Raw genomic sequence first — 15880 nt, 5'->3', positions numbered from 1 at the left:
CCTGGAGTTGTAGTCTTTTGTTTCATGGCGCAGGGGCCGTCTCAGTCAGTGCTGCTGTCACAGTCCTTTCAAAGGTAGAGTTATTAACTTCTGCAGTATCAATCCCGTTGAGATCCCCCAGCTCCCATCCAGGGCAGGAGACAATCACGGGCCGCATAAGCCCTGACTGCCTGGCTTGGGCCCATCCCCCCCACACTCTCTATGGCTTGTTCCTTGAAGCCCAGCTCAGTTGTATGGGGGGCCCTCGTACTTCTTTGACTCTAGCTATTGGGATAGATTTTTTTCTCTGGCACATCATAGTAAAATGACTGTCGCTCAGCACCACTTCACCAGCATCTCCTACTGTTTGGATGCTACTGTGGCATTTACTTCTTGATGGGATGCCCTCTCTTTCCTCCCACACTCTCATCATCCCTAAACCTCCCTGCTCTTCAGTAACATGCATGTCTTAGAAGAGTCTGGAATGCAGAGGCACCAAGGAGGTGAGGTAAATGAGGGGAGGATGGTGGAGCGGGCCTCTGTGTCCCCAGGTGCAGGGTGAGATAAGGGGAGGTGGTTGGAGAGGAGGTCAGGCTGCCCAGAGGAGAGCGGCTCATGGGTCCCCACAGCCATTCTCCCTTCCCGCCTTCCCCAGGGCCCCACACCAAGGACACACCAAGTGCCCCTGCATTCACGTGCTCCTCAGAATTCCGGTCTTTCTCCTACACGTCCCCCAACCAAATCTGTCTGCTCTGTGCACTGTTCCTGCAGAAGCTGGATTTGTTCTTTCCAAAAACCCATTATTTAAGTTTTCCAAAAGAAAACTTAAAGTGATACCAACATATATTTTAATAAAAAGTAACAATGATTAACTCAAGGGGGGGAGGTCCCTAATAGAATTTGAGGCATGAGGACATGGTTAAAAGGAGAAACATGGCTTTTTGAGAGAAATGTTGCTATTATGATGGCTAAAAAATCTGCAAAATAACATTGTACAAAGATGGACTTTCTTTACAATGTGTGAACAGTCTCCATGGATAAATCATAGTTCCAATTATTCAATTCATTCATTAATTGAAAAAAAAACTCTTACATACCCCTTAGGTTCTAGGGCATGTGCTGACCGTGGAGGATATGAAGGTTAAAAAGACATCATCCCGTAGAGTCTGCAAGATTCTGGATGGAACCAGGAGAGGTGGAAGGGTCTCAGAAGTCACACAGTCTATGTCACGGTCACACAGGGGGCACTGCCGGGATGACTTTGGCCAGTGGCCAGCTCTGATCCCGCCCCTCCTATGATGGGCACTGACCACCTGGTAACATCACCACTGAATTTTCGGCCAGCTTGGTTATGCTGTGCTTCCTTATATTGTGCCCAAATGTGTCTTCTTTTATTCCTACTTAATAGTTCTTCTAGTTCTTTGTCTTAGAGCAACACAAAAAGTACCGAATATTTGAAGAAAGTTAGTGAGACTCTCCATTCCACCCAAGTGTTGCCTTCCCAGTCTCCTACAGTCATTCTCAGCGTCTGTGAATATTTTTCACAATGGAAATGATTGGGATTTTGGAGTCTGAGTTGAAGCTGAGACACGTTCTAGCTGCATGAGATTGGGTGTGTTCATTGAACACTTTTGAGATTGATTACGAGCCTGTATTTGCTCACTTGTAAAATGAGAACAAAAATCGTGCCTTATAAGGTTGTTCTGAGTATAAATCAAGGACGCCTATGTGGGCCGAGTGTGGTGGCTCACGCTTGTAATCCCAGCACTTTGGGAAGCCAAGGTGGGGGGATCACTTGAGATCAGCAGTTTGAAACCAGCCTGGCCAACATGGTGAAACCCAGTCTCTACTTAATATACAAAAATTAGCTGGGTGTGGTGGTGTACACCTGTAATCCCAGCTACTCAGGAGCCTGAGGCAGGAGAATCACTTGAACCTGGGAGGAGGAGGTTGTAGTGAGCCGAGATAGCAGCACTGCACTCCAGGCTGGGAGACAGAGATTCTATCTCAAACGAAACCAAACCAAACTGAAACAAAAAGAACACCTGTGTGAACGTGCCACACACATTTGGCACATGTGTGGGCACAGCCAGTGTTTGCTATGACAGCAGGAGTGGGTCAGTAAACAGCTGCGGGCCCCCCTCTGTCTCGTTAGCTCCCCTTGGACGCATCCGGACTGTGCGCCACCTTGTTTCAAATAAAGCATTCGGACTTGAGCAGAGCTTTGAATGTCAATCTAAAATGAGCAGTGGCTTTAGTTCATGGCTTTGTCTGAACTTTTACATAGGACGCCTGATTGTACCTGTTTTGTGCAGCCTTCCATGATGTGATACGTATCTCCGTGTAGGCTTCTTGAATTTGTCATTCAAGCACAAACCCCAGAGTGTTGTTTGTTTGAGAGACTGAGGTAGACGAGGCTTCCTGACCCCGGTAGTTGGTAACTGATTTAAAATTTCAAGGGCAGGGTTTTCACCTTCCTTCCAGTTGAACTGCAGGCACGCTCTCAAGGGCTCATCTCAGCTTCTCCAGGTAGAGTTGAATCTTGATTCATCATTGATTTTATGGCTGTCTCTCCTAGCTTTGCATGTCACCTGCAGTTCGGTTGAGCAGACTTTATTTTAAAATTCGAGGCTGGTCTGGCTGCTGCATCTTTTCTTCACTGATTTTCAGGGTTGTATCAGCATTTGAGGGCTGCACAGCCGGCACCCCACACCTCTAAATGAATGTGACCTTCCAGCTCAGAGGCGTTTTCTCCACTCAAGGACATGTCTTCTATGTCTTCTTCTAGTCAATTCACAAACATCAACATGGAACGGACCAATGCAAAATCCTGCCATATACCACTTTCCTCCAGAACAATGAAGACCCTTGTTCCCTTTTTTTTCCTTTTTTTCTTGAGATGGAGTCTTGCTCTGTCACCAGGCTGGAGTGCAGTGGTGCCATCTCAGCTCACGGCAACCTCCACCTCCCAGATTCAAGTGATTCTCCTGCCTCGGCCTCCTGAGTAGCTGGGATTACAGGCGCCCGCCACCACACCCAGCTAATTTTTGTATTTTTAGTAGAGACAGGGTTTCACCATGTTGGTCAGGGTTGTCTGGAACTCCTGACCTCGTTATCTGCCCGCCTTGGCCTCCCAAAGTGCTGGGATTACAGGCGTGAGCCACGACACCTGGCCTGTACCCTTTATTCATTGTTCAGCCAACCAGGCATTTGTGTAACAATGCTCTTGACCATCCACATCCTGGGTCATCACTGAGAGAAAGCCTCACAAAGGCACCATGCATGCAGATGTGAGATCTCAACAACCGTGATGGCAGCCAACATTTACTGACAACACGGTGCAAAGAGGTGGCACTAAATTATCACGAGGAACCTATATATTGAGTACAATTATTAGCCCTGTTTTACAGATGGGGAAACTGAGACTTAGAAATGTTCAAGAACTTTCCCCAAATTGCAGACTGGAAAGTCAGGGAGCTGGCTCTGAGCCCTGCAGACTGGCCTGAATGCCATGGTTGTGACTTACTCTTGGGTTTGGTGCTAAATATCAGCAGGTGTCTGATGTGCTGTAAATAATTATTGACTGTATCAGGGGTAGTGGTCAAATTCTTTTCTGGATTAATTTGAAGTAAGGGGTAGATGGTCTCTTTGGGGGATGATTTCATAATATTCTTGTTAAGGATGGAGGCAGTCTTACGTGACATTTTTCATTCCAGGATAAATTTGCTCTTTAGGTTTTCTTCCATCCAGCTGCAGCACACTCTGTCAGGTGCAATATTGTCACCATTGTGACACGTTCTCTTTTAAAATCAAAGGGCAAATACATTGAAAAATGGTATTGACAGCTGCTTTCCTGGAGTTGTTATGGCTTTAGCCTGGTTCTCATATTTCACAATGGTCCCCAGAGGCGGAAAACACAGATACTGACGCCATGATGTTACTCATAGGTAGTGGCCGCTGAGCTTTGAAGCAACAAGTTTGGGTGGAACTGCAGTGTCTTCAACAAGAAAAGTCATTTAAAATCCACTTGTAAAGTCCTGCTCACAGAGCAGTGATAAGGAGAGGAATAAAAGGGCTTTTATTTTCTGGTGATTTTGAGGTAAACATTGTATTTTGCTGGTTAGAATGTCTTCCTCCAGTATTACCATTCAATAGAGTTTTTACTTTCCTACTTTATAGGTCTATGAATCCAGTCATCACTTTGACATCTATAAAAAATATAAGGATGGGATCACATTGTATGAAAATCCAATTCAGTAGAAAACACCATGGCTTTCGGTGGTCATACCTCCATTATTCAGATTTGGATTACGCTCTGATTCCTTCAAATTGGGTCCTGTTTTGTGCTGCATGTTGTTGAATTTTAAACTCCTCAACAAACTGGCCTTTATCAGAGAGAATGTCAAGTACTCTCAGTCACTAATGAGCTGGCATTTTGTTGAAATTCCTCAAATAGTTACAATTACCCAAGATATAGTGAGACATCTGGCATATGGGAAATGGGCCTCCAAATAGACCAATGAGAGAGGCCATAGAGAGGGAAACCATCAGAACAAGGAAACACACATCAACCTCACACGGCGCCAAAGCATGCTGGGAGTTCAGGGGACCATCTGCTTCCTGCCTCCATCCCCACCTGTATCATTGCCCTTCATCATCAAAGAGGTGGCGGCTGCTGCTGACATGGTCGTTTCCTGGGCCAAGATGTCCATTTAGCGTGTACTTAGAGTGCATCTTGCTGTGCCTGTGAGGGCGGGGAGGCTGGAAGATAGCTCATGTTGCAAGTCATGCCACCGAGCAGCAGGTTATTCTGGGAAGATGCTTTGCAAAGTGGCCCCCATGAGCATTCACCCAGTGTCAGCCGGAGGCAGTGAAAATAAGAAGATGAGAACATTTATTCTTCTTTAGAGATCTCAAAATACTTGACCTTGTCTTTGGGTTTCCCAAAGCAAGCATGCTTTATCTCACAGCTTTTACAATCAATGGAAATCTCTCAAGCTGGTTTAGAATGCAGTAGCTCAGGGAAAAGTTTCTCTCATTTTACGTATACATCAGAAACCTGTCCTCAAGAAGGGTACCATAATCTGATAAGAGTAGTTTGCATATCCAAGTCTAGCCCCACACACCCACAAAGACAGGTGTTTGGTATATAAGGACAAATATTCCAGCAGAGGATGGGATGCTCCAGGTGTACTGGTGGTAAGACTGTTAGTCACAAGAGGAGAATTCTTCAGAGAGGCATACTAAATAAATAGCAGAAAAAATACAGGTAGGCACTGCAGTATAATTTTGGAGTTATCTGATTCAAAATTGATATGAGAAGGTATAGAAAAAAATGCATTGATTTATCACTGAATAACCAGAGTTTACAGTTAGATTTAGTGAGAGGAAGGTCCCCAGGGGTGACTGACTGTAAGATCCCTACCATGGGACAAGAGGCCCCAGAGCATTAGAATTTAAACAAGACAGCATAGAAAGCATGCCATGGGTGAGAAATCAGGACATGGTGAGATGGCCTGGGAGTGACGAGGGCCTGCAGGTGTAGGGAATGCTGGTGTTGACTGAAGAAGAGAATCGAACCCACATAATGTCCAGGATTTTATGCCCATCAAACTCATCTATACAAAAATCTATACCTTGAAATATACATATAAGAACTTTGTATAATCATGTTTTAACTCAATATTTTAATAAGTTATTTTAATGTATAAAACTATATTATGAATACTATTGATTTGCAAGAGGAAAAATAAAGCAAGGGAAGTAAACACATTCAGTAGCAAGTTCTTGTGAAGCGTTCCTAGGTCTGGGCATAGCTAAAAGCAACCGCAGCCCTGGCCCTTGACACTTAAGGCTTAGTGGAGCTTAAGGTGCAGAAATAAAAAGACGACGGACTAGAGAGGCTGGCGTTGAGAAGTCTTTGAACAATAGAGGAGGACACTGAATTGTTAACGGACAGCTTACTTAAAAACCAAGCAAACACAGGTCAGGCATGTCCAAAACTAAAGTTATTCAGAAAAGATTTAAATCGTTGATTTGACACCTTTGGCAAACACAGACAAAAGGTCACCACATATACAATGAGTAAGTAATAATATTTTTAAAAGAGCCACGTGATCAGTAGACACATAGATTTCCAGAATAATCAACAGAAACATTATTGGTATGTGCAGCACACAATCACGGATGATAAGGAAGGTGAGACACCCATTTAAAAGGTGTCAGAAATCTGTGCATGTCCCCTAAGGACACCTCACTGAAGCAGAGCAAGCTGGAAAACCGGGAACACTGAAGTGAACCGATCTCAGCACCTGGGTTGGTAAAACATGTTCTAGGATCACTCGTGGCCTTGGGCACTGGTTCTTTTAGTGACAGTGCAGAAATTAGTGCCTCTAGACACTTGTCATCTCACCTCTTTTTTCGAAAAAGAGCAAGCAATCTAAGTGTAGGGGTTGTTAAACCAAAAGAAATGGCCGGAGGATCTAATCTGATTACAATCTATGCATATTTCTACCTAGAACTATTTAGTAAGATCTTAAATCTCATAGGTCCTGCCTAATTTCTGTGACATCTGTGAGGTCAAGAAGAAATCAGCTAAAATTAAAAATGAAATATTTGACTGTCAAACAAGCAAAGACCTCGTTGGTGGAGGTTCAGTGCTGTGGAAAGCTTTTCTGCACTACGTATCCACAGTGCATTGTGAACAGGTATTTATTTTCTGGATTCATTGAAATAGTTTTTAGGAAAACATTTCAGGAGCTCATTTTTACTTTACTTCAGTTTAGGAGAACATTTGCTGTGTGCCAACTCTGTAATTAGATCTGGGTGGTGTGGACATGAATAAAAATGAAACTCGCTTGAGGAGGGGGGAGGCGTAGACACACATGAACATATCTCAAGGTGGGCCTGGGTTCTGGACAGAGGGGTACACACAGTTCTAGGAGAACACAGAGGAGCAGCGCAAGGAATGGAGGGAACAGGGAAGGGTCCCAGGAAAGACGGTAGTAAAATTACTAGGAATGAATAGATGTTCACCAAGGACAGATGGGAGCCAAGTGTGTATGCACGAGTGTGTGTGTGTGTGTGTGTACGAGTGTGTGTGTGTGCACGATGTGCGTGTGTGCATGACTGTGTGTGCGTGTGTGCATGACAGTGTGTGTGCATGTGTGCATATCTGGGTGACTAAGTTGGGAGTGACGTGGATAAGATTTGGGAACATAGTAAAACTCAGGCTTGGGAATGATACAAGCATGTGTGGCAAGGGCAGTAGTGAGGGGCAGTGAGTACCTGTACCAGGAACTGGAGCAGGAGTGGGGATGGTTAATAGGCACAAAAATATAGGTAGAGAGAATGAATCAGATCTAGTGCTTGATGGCACAACAGGGTGACTATAGTCAATAATTTACAGTACATTTAAAAATAACTAAAAGCATATACTTGGGTCATTTGTAAGGATAACTTCTTACAAATGGAAACGAGAAACAAGAAAGGATCAATTCTTGAGGTGATGGATACCCCTTATACCCAGATGTGGTTATTATGCATCATATACCTGTATCAAAATAGCTCATGTAGCCCGTAAATATTGTATATACACCTACTATGTACCCACAACAATTAAAAATAAAATGACAAAAATCAGTATTTTTCTGTTATTGTCTCACTTTGACATAACCTTTTCCAGCACCTTCCCCACGTTTCCTCCATATTTGGAGCTCAGATGGAAATCAAGCTGAAGCACTCTTCCTTCCTCGTGCGGGTCTGCTTCCGTTTATCCTGTTGCACTTCTGCTCTCGCTGATCTATATTGCTGGAATGCCCCAGCTTTGTTAATCAATGCTCAGTGAAAGCCCCTTTATCAGCACCACCCTTATATCTTGCAAGAGTTGCTCTTCCCTGGACCACCCTGGTTTAGAGAGACTGGGTCTGGACTTACTCTAAACTGTACTAGATGAGGCAGGATGGTTGAGTCGAGCCTTTGGGTAAGGTGGAGTCTTTGAAAGATTGTTTTTAGGTGGGGTGCAGTGGCTCACACCTGTAATCTGGGTACTTTGGGAGGCTGAGACAGGTGGATCGCCTGAGGTCAGGAGTTCAAGACCAACATGGCCAACATGGTGAAACCACATCTCTACTAAAAAAAAAAGAAAAAAGAAAAAATTAGCTGGGCGTGGTGGTGGGTGCCTGTAGTGCCAGCTACTCGCCAGGAGGCAGAGGTTGCAGTGAGCCGAGATCGTACCACTGCACTCCAACCTGGGTGACAGAGTGAGACTCCGTTTCAAAAAAAAAAAAAAAAAAAAAAAAGATAGTTTTACGTAGAGAATTGATGGGGACAAATTAGCGTTTTGGACAGTTTATTCTGATGTGGTTCTCATGAAGGGTAATATGATGAAAGAGAGAGACGGAGCGGGGGAAGATGTGCTGTGCATCTACTGAGGTAGACTAGAAGAGGGAGGGTGGAGTGCTCCTCTGGGTAACAGTGACCAGGATGACAAGAAGGACTTGATTTATAAAACAGGTTAGGCTGGGCACGGTGGCTCACCCCTGTAATCCCAGCACTTTGGGAGGCTGAGGCAGGCAGATCACAAGGTCAGGAGTTCAAGACCAGCCTGGCCAATATGGTGAAAGCTTGTCTCTACTAAAAATACAAAAAATTTAGCTGGGCGTGGTGGTGCGTGCCTATAGTCCCAGCTACTTGGGAGGCAGAGGCAGAAGAATCGCTTGAACCCGGGAGGCGGGGGTTGCAGTGAGCTGAGATCATGCCACTGCACTCCAGCCTGGGCCGCAGAGCAAGACTCCATCTCAAAAAAAAAAAAAAGATAAAAATAAATAAATAAATGAAATATATTAGAAGATTGATGAGCAGAACTTGCTTATTAGCCGGGTGGGAGACGCCATCATCAAATGTCAAAGTATTTATTTTCCATGAAATGGATGGTTTTGGATGCAGACAGGACCCACAAATACCTTTCCTGAGTCATTAGACTGTAAGCATTTTAACCCACCCTCTGAATATTAACCAGTTGTTACTTTTGTTCCTATAATTTTAATAAAGAATATTTGACTGTTGAATACTTAAAGGCCTAGAAATCTCATCAAAAACACAGATGAGAATTGTGTTGTTTCCAGGTTGGCGGGAGACACAGTCATTTAGATTGTTTCTTCATCGGTCCTCAACATTGTTACTCAGTGTTTCAGAGAATGCACAGAGCACCTTCCCATTTTTATAAAAAGTGGATATTAATTCTTAAGAAAAAATTAGCCAGGCTTGGTGGCTGACACCTGTAATCCCAGCACTCTGGGAGGCCGAGGCAGGCAGATGACCTGAGGTCAGGAGTTGAAGACCAGCCTGACCAACATGACGAAACCCCGTCTCTACTAAAAATAGAAAAATTAGCCAGGTATTGTGGCGGGCGCCTGTAATCCTAACTACTTGGGAGGCTGAGACAGGGAGAATTGCTTGAACCTGGGAGGTGGAGGTTGCAGTGAGCCGGGATCATGTCACTGCACTCCAGCCTGGGCGACAGAGTGAGACTCCATCTCAAAAAAAAGAAAAAAAAAAAAAAAAAAGAAAAAATCCAAACTTTCTAGAAAAGCAAGGAAAAGAAGATATTAAATATCAAAGTACCTATGACTGGCGTTTAATAAAATGTTGCCATCTTTGCATTAGCTATTTTTCTACTTGAGCATTTTAGAGAAAATTGACACATAATGATAATTTGTCTCTCATTACTTCAATATGCATCTCTAAAGTATAAGGGTAGTTTTCCTCATACCCACAATGGCAAATACCTAACAGAAAAACTCTGTCCTCATCTGTTATCTAACCTGTATTCAGGCTTCCCCAAAGCCCCCAGTGTTTGTTCTACAACTGGTTTGCTCTGTTGGGCCCCACCTGGAGGCTGTATTTGTTTTTGGTCACCAAGTCTTGGGGTCTTCTGCTTTCCAGCAGTAATGTCCTTCATTTTCTGCTTGTGGCAAAATTATACGTAGGATTTCATTTCCAAAGTGAAGGGACTATACTTAATTTTCATCAGAAATTTTACTGCCATTAAAGCTTTAATCAGAGCACCAATAAACCACAACTAGCTCATAAGTTTCATTCACTTTCTACTCACGCTCTGATTGAAACAAACATTTATGTCAGATAGGCAACAAAGAGGTGTCATGGGAGTCTAAACATGGCCCGGAAAACAGAGCATCGTTCTCTAAGTGATCAGGATTTCCTGGAGTATGGATGAATTCATACCCAATGGCTGTTCTCTGTGTTGTTAAGAGATTGATTAGGACTTAAAGAACATAGACATGCAGAATGATGAACACACCAAAACTAGTGTGGGTAATTCAGGATGGAAATAAATGCTGAATTCTTAGAAATTGATTATAGGAGTTTTATACTAGATGAAGCAGGTTTTTAATTAAAATGTTCACTGTGGACAGGTTTCCTTTGTTTTTAGCTGAAATTTTGGATTTTCTGCTTTAATTGAATTCAAATTTAATTTCTGACTTTAATTCCAATTAAATTTTGCTGAGATTTTGGATTTTCATCTGAGTTTCATGACCCCTTTTATTGCTGAAAGCACCTTTTGGGCTTGTTGGAATTAAAGTCATCCTTCTCACAGAAGAAAACAGAAAATCCAGAGCTTCTCCATCAGTCTCCATCCACCCTTATCATTAAATGTGCAAACCCTGTTGACCCAGGGGTAGGGTGACAGATGACATATTTCGGAATGTGTATTACATCTCTGCTTATGACACGGTCCAGTGTGTCTTCCTGCTGTGGCCATCTCTGCCTGTCCATTTTGAAAAGACAGTAATTCCCCAAAAGTTCTAAAATTAGCAAACAATGACTAAAGGAAGGTGCAGGAAGCCCACTGTAGGGTCTGGAGAGGGTGGGCAATAGGAGGTGAGGGCTCTTCAGTGAGTGCAGTCCACGCCTGTGGTTAGACGTTAATCCACCCCTGCAGTTAGATGTCTTCCCTTAGGTACTGAGCTGTGGGGTCAAATTTTAAAATGGTCCTAAACATTTCACATGTTGAATTGTTATGTCTTTTAAATACGTGCCTTTGAAGGATTGTGCATCTATGATCGGGTCATTGCCACCATGATCTTCACGATTATCTTGAGGCAAAATACATGTGCATAGAGACCTGCATGTGACGATCACACCTCTATCATAAAGTTCCGTTTAAGAAATATGACTTCTAGCACAAACATTCCACTTCTGGCAAATCTGGGAGCAGCATATCGATTCTGTGAAATGAAGTATCCCTCGCGACATTCATCACACAGAACTGACCTCAGTTTGAGACGTGGCCCTTGGTTATAGACGTCTCGCTGTCTGGAAGTCAGGAAGAACCGATGACAGAGCTAAGAACACAACCTGGGTTTCAAGAATCTTTGGATGTGTATCTATTGCCAAATCTCTTAAGATGTTGTAATTCAAGAAAACACAATCTTTTACTATGATCCCAATGTTCACTTCTTAAAGCTCAGCATTTCCACTGAGATGTGAATGGTTCCTTGTTGCCTTCTAAGGACAACAGACTTGGTGCCCGGACACCTGAGTGCCCGGACACTCATCCTGCCTCTGCTACTGACGGAATGCAGCCCGATGCCAGTCCTGACTCTTTGAGTCCTGACTCTACTTCCACGAAGGAGCTGGCTGAACCTGAAGGTCCCTTTCTGATGCCCTAGTCTACTTGTGAATATTTACAGACGACCTAATTTTACTTGTATTTATTTCCCCCCCAAAATTCCACTTTCACTTTTCGCTTCAGAAGATTGTACATCTAAGTACAAAATCTTTCACTGTCTTGCATTTCTACATATGCGTACAAGCAAATAGAAAAATTCCTACAGAGGTGGGTATAAAAGCAATAAATGCCAGGCGCGGTGGCTCACGCCTGTAATCCCAGCACTTTGGGAGGCCGAGGTGGGTGGATCACCTGAGGTCAGGAGTTTGAGACCAGCCTGGCCAACATGGTGAAACCCCGTCTCTACTAAAAATAGAAAAGTTAGCCAGGCGTGGTGGTGTGCGCCTGTAATCCCAGCTAGTCGGGAGGCTGAAGTAGGAGAACCGCTTGAACCTGGGAGGCGGAAGTTGCAGTGAGCAGAGATCATGCCATTGCACTCCAGCCTGGGTGACAGAGCAAGACTCCATTAAAAAAAAAAAAAAGTAATAAATATGTAGGTGTTAATTTTGCTAGTCACTACAGAGAACACCAGAGAACATAAATTCCACCGTTACTATCAAGTAACTTACAACTTAGAAGGAAGAAAAATATCTCATTAAACAACTAGAGCGCTGCTTAGCACAGCATGAGAAAGATTGGCAGAGGCTGACGGACAAGAATGACGGGGGCCATCACCCCCACTAACAAACACTAAGGTGGGGCCGGTAGATCCCAGGTGTGTGTTTGTCCTTTAACAAGTCACTTGGAGGCTTGGAAACTTTGTGTCCTGGTGGGTAAACTAGGGGAACTGGACCTTCTCTCTAAGGTGGAAGCCAAAGTCCCAGGAGCGATGTGTGTGGAACCCCTTCAGCCCGAGAGCCACACAGCCGCAGTGCCAGCCCGAGAGCCACGCAGCCGCAGTGCCAGCCCGAGAGCCACGCAGCCGCAGTGCCAGCCCGAAAGCCACCCAGCCGCAGTGCCCGTCACTCTAACCATACTCACATGGGTGGACAGGGACTCCATTCCCAGGGGACCATCCTTTATTTGGCAGTTAACAGAGCACAGGAGGCTCTCCTCAAATTTGTATTTGGGGGCCCCTTAATGACCTCTGGTTATATTCCAGTTATATAGAACTGGTTATATTCCAGTTCTAAATCACTGACTACATATATAGCCTTGATTAAGAAATTTTTATCTCTCTGGGCCTATGTCTTCATTTGAAAAATCAACTAGATGACCTCTAAAATGCCGTGAATTTAAGGAGTAAAAGGAGTGGTGATTATCCCCTAGAACGTGTAGTTTCAAACTTCATTGCGTGCAGAGAAGGTGTTTGAATCACTGCCTTGCTTTTTTTTTTTTTTTTTTCTGGAACAGAAACAGATACATGTTACCAAGTGTAATCGTGTGCCAGGACTTTTAAAAATTACTTTTTGTCAGCTGTGGCACGTTTAAACACCCGAAATATTTCAGGAGACAGTTAACTTCTGTGTTTTAAAAAAGATTTAATAAAGACGTGCGTGTCGGGACTTGCTCTGCCGGCACCTCTGTCTGTAGCTGGCAGTGCAGGGCCGGGCTTTCGACTGTGCAGTCAGGGATTTTCACTACTTAACTTGCTCCACACACCGTTTTAACTCTTCATTCATTTCCTTATTTTCTCAAATCACTGTCAAACATTAGCATGTCGCTTACTGGACGGAAGCCCTAATAACATATTAAATTATTTCTTAATCATCTAAAAATACCAAATCTGAGTCTGGTTTCCCTGGCTTGCAGCAGGATTGCTTTAGTTCAGAGATGGGCAGTTTTACCTTTTGCGAGGGAAGGTGGGCGAGGTGGGGCATTTGTTGTTTTGTACCAGTCTCTGGGTCCTCAAAACGCCTGCCATGGAAATACCCTTTGGTTCTGCAAAGCAGTTAAGATCCTATCTCTGCTCAAATCATCATCACAGGAGAGAGAAGCAATTTCAGTGAGACTATTAGCAGCATGCCCGAAACACTTTATTAACTTTTTCTTCTTTTGTGGTCCATCTTTTATCGAGGCCTATCTGCACTCAGCATCTGGCCCGCCTGCAAATACTAAATATCATTTTAATAATAATAATACGTTGCACTTTTCGAGCTCCCTTTCATCCGAGGAGCCCAGAGCACTTTGCAACATTAATTAATGAAGCTCCGTACAACACCCCTTTGAGGTAGGTACACCCTGGTGCGGTACAAGATGGTTCAAGTGGTTCTCTCTCAGGCTCGCCCACTCTCGAGCGTAAGCAAAAATCCCGACAAAGGTTCCCTGCTGCAGGGTTCAAGTGAGTACTGGATGAAAGGCGGGCTTCCGTACTGAGAACTTTCTGGCGTGCATCGCTCTGAGTCCTGGCTCAGTCCTGCACCACAGCTTCCTGCAAAGGCCCTTTGTGTAAGATCCGGAGTGTTGATGAGTCCTGGCCCCATCCTCTCTCCTGCTCCCTGCTTCCTTCTGCTGATGTGTGACTCGTCTCCGGGGAGATGAGACCAGCACTGACTCTAGAGCCTCTGCTCTTCTTCGTGGAAGAGTGAAGGAATCAGAGGCATTAGGCTGTTGACAAGCCCTGCTATGGCCGAGGTCAGAGCAGAGACCAATGTTACCTTTCCAGGGTTCTGTAGCAACAGAAGTAGCAAGCTCTGTCACTGAGGAACTGGAACAAGATAGAAAGCCTGCCAGTTCACACGCTAACGCTTCCAAATATTCCCCAAACATCTCTCTGCAAGCCGGGTGGGATGGCCCGTGATGACAAGGAGTGGAGTGAACAGGGCTGAAGCCGTGTTCCCCTGGGCCTATCCCGTGTGAGACGATGCACACCCAGGGAGGTGAGAGGTGGCATTTGGTGGAAGGAAGGGAGCGGTGCCTGGTTCTGCAGCGGTAACCAAGCTGACCAGGGCTGCAAGGAGCTCTGTTGTGAGCTCCAGGGAGGCCTGCAGGCTCCTCAGGGGAGCTGTGAAGGCTGGCTGTCGAGATGGTCTGCTGGCTGCAGTGACCTGGTTCTTATTATTGGCTCTTGCGATTTTTCCTTCTGTGAGCCCACTTGTCATGGTCGACGTAGAATTAGGATGGGTTGGCCTACTCCCTTCACAGCTATGGGCTTTGATTCAGTTCGAGAGAAAGAGTGAACAGGTGCCAAGTGGCCGATTGGGTAAAATCAACTAAAGACTGAGACAGGAGAGGGCACGAGGCCGCTGTTCCCCGCTCGCTGGCAAACAAGGAAGGCGGCTCCTTTGCAGGACTCCGGGGAGGTGCCAGTCTAAGCCAGTCAGACCTGCTGCGGCCCAGGCAGAGGCCCCAAGGGGACAGCTGCTGTCCTCCCAGGGCGAACGCGGGTGATTAAGAGGTGTGTGTGAGAGAGAGAGGGGGACTGTGTGTGAGAGAGTGGGACTGTGTGTGAGTGGGACCGTGTGTGTGTGAAAGTGAGTGTGACTGTGTGACTATGACTGTGTGTGACTATGACTGTGTGTATGACTGTGAGTGTGACTGTGTGAGACTGTGAGAGCGGGTATGAATGTGTGAGAGTGGGTGTGAATGTGTGAATGAGTGTGATTGTGTGTCTGTGTGTGAGTGTGACTGTGAGAGTGTGACTGTGAGCGAGTTTGTGTGAGACTGTGTGACTGTGAGAGTGAGTGTAAATGTGTGAGTGTGAATGTGTGTAAATGTGTGTGTCACTGTGTGTGACTGTTGTGTGAGTGTAAATGTGACTGTGACTGTGTGTGTGAATATGTGTGTGACTGTGACTGCATTGTGTGAATGTGTGTGAAAGCGTGACTGTGAGGGTATGATTGTGACTGTGTGAATGTGTGCATGAGAATATGATTTCATGTGAGAGCTTGTGTGTGAGTGTGAATGTGTGCGAGTGTGAAAATGTGTTTGTGAATGTGTGTATAAATGTGACTGTGTGAGTGTGAACATGTTAATGACTATGAGTATGTGTGAATGTGTGTGTGTGACGGTGTGTGACTGTGAATGTGTGTGTGAGAGCATGAGTGTGAATGTGTATGACCGCATGACTGTATGTGACTGTGTGTGTGAGAGTGACTATGTGTGAGTGTGAATGTGTGTGACTGTGTGACCGTGTGTGGTATGAATGTGAGTTTTGTGTGTGTGGGGTGTCACTGTGTGTTTTGCACATATGAGTGTGTTTGGTATGCGAGTGTATCTGTGTGAGCATGTGCGAGTGTGATTGTGTATGAGTGTGTGATTGTGAGTTTG

The sequence above is a fragment of the Pan paniscus genome, chromosome 6, assembly GCF_029289425.2.
Source record: "Pan paniscus chromosome 6, NHGRI_mPanPan1-v2.0_pri, whole genome shotgun sequence".
NCBI classification, from domain to species: domain Eukaryota; kingdom Metazoa; phylum Chordata; class Mammalia; order Primates; family Hominidae; genus Pan; species Pan paniscus.
Note: the sequence above shows the minus strand (reverse complement) of the source record.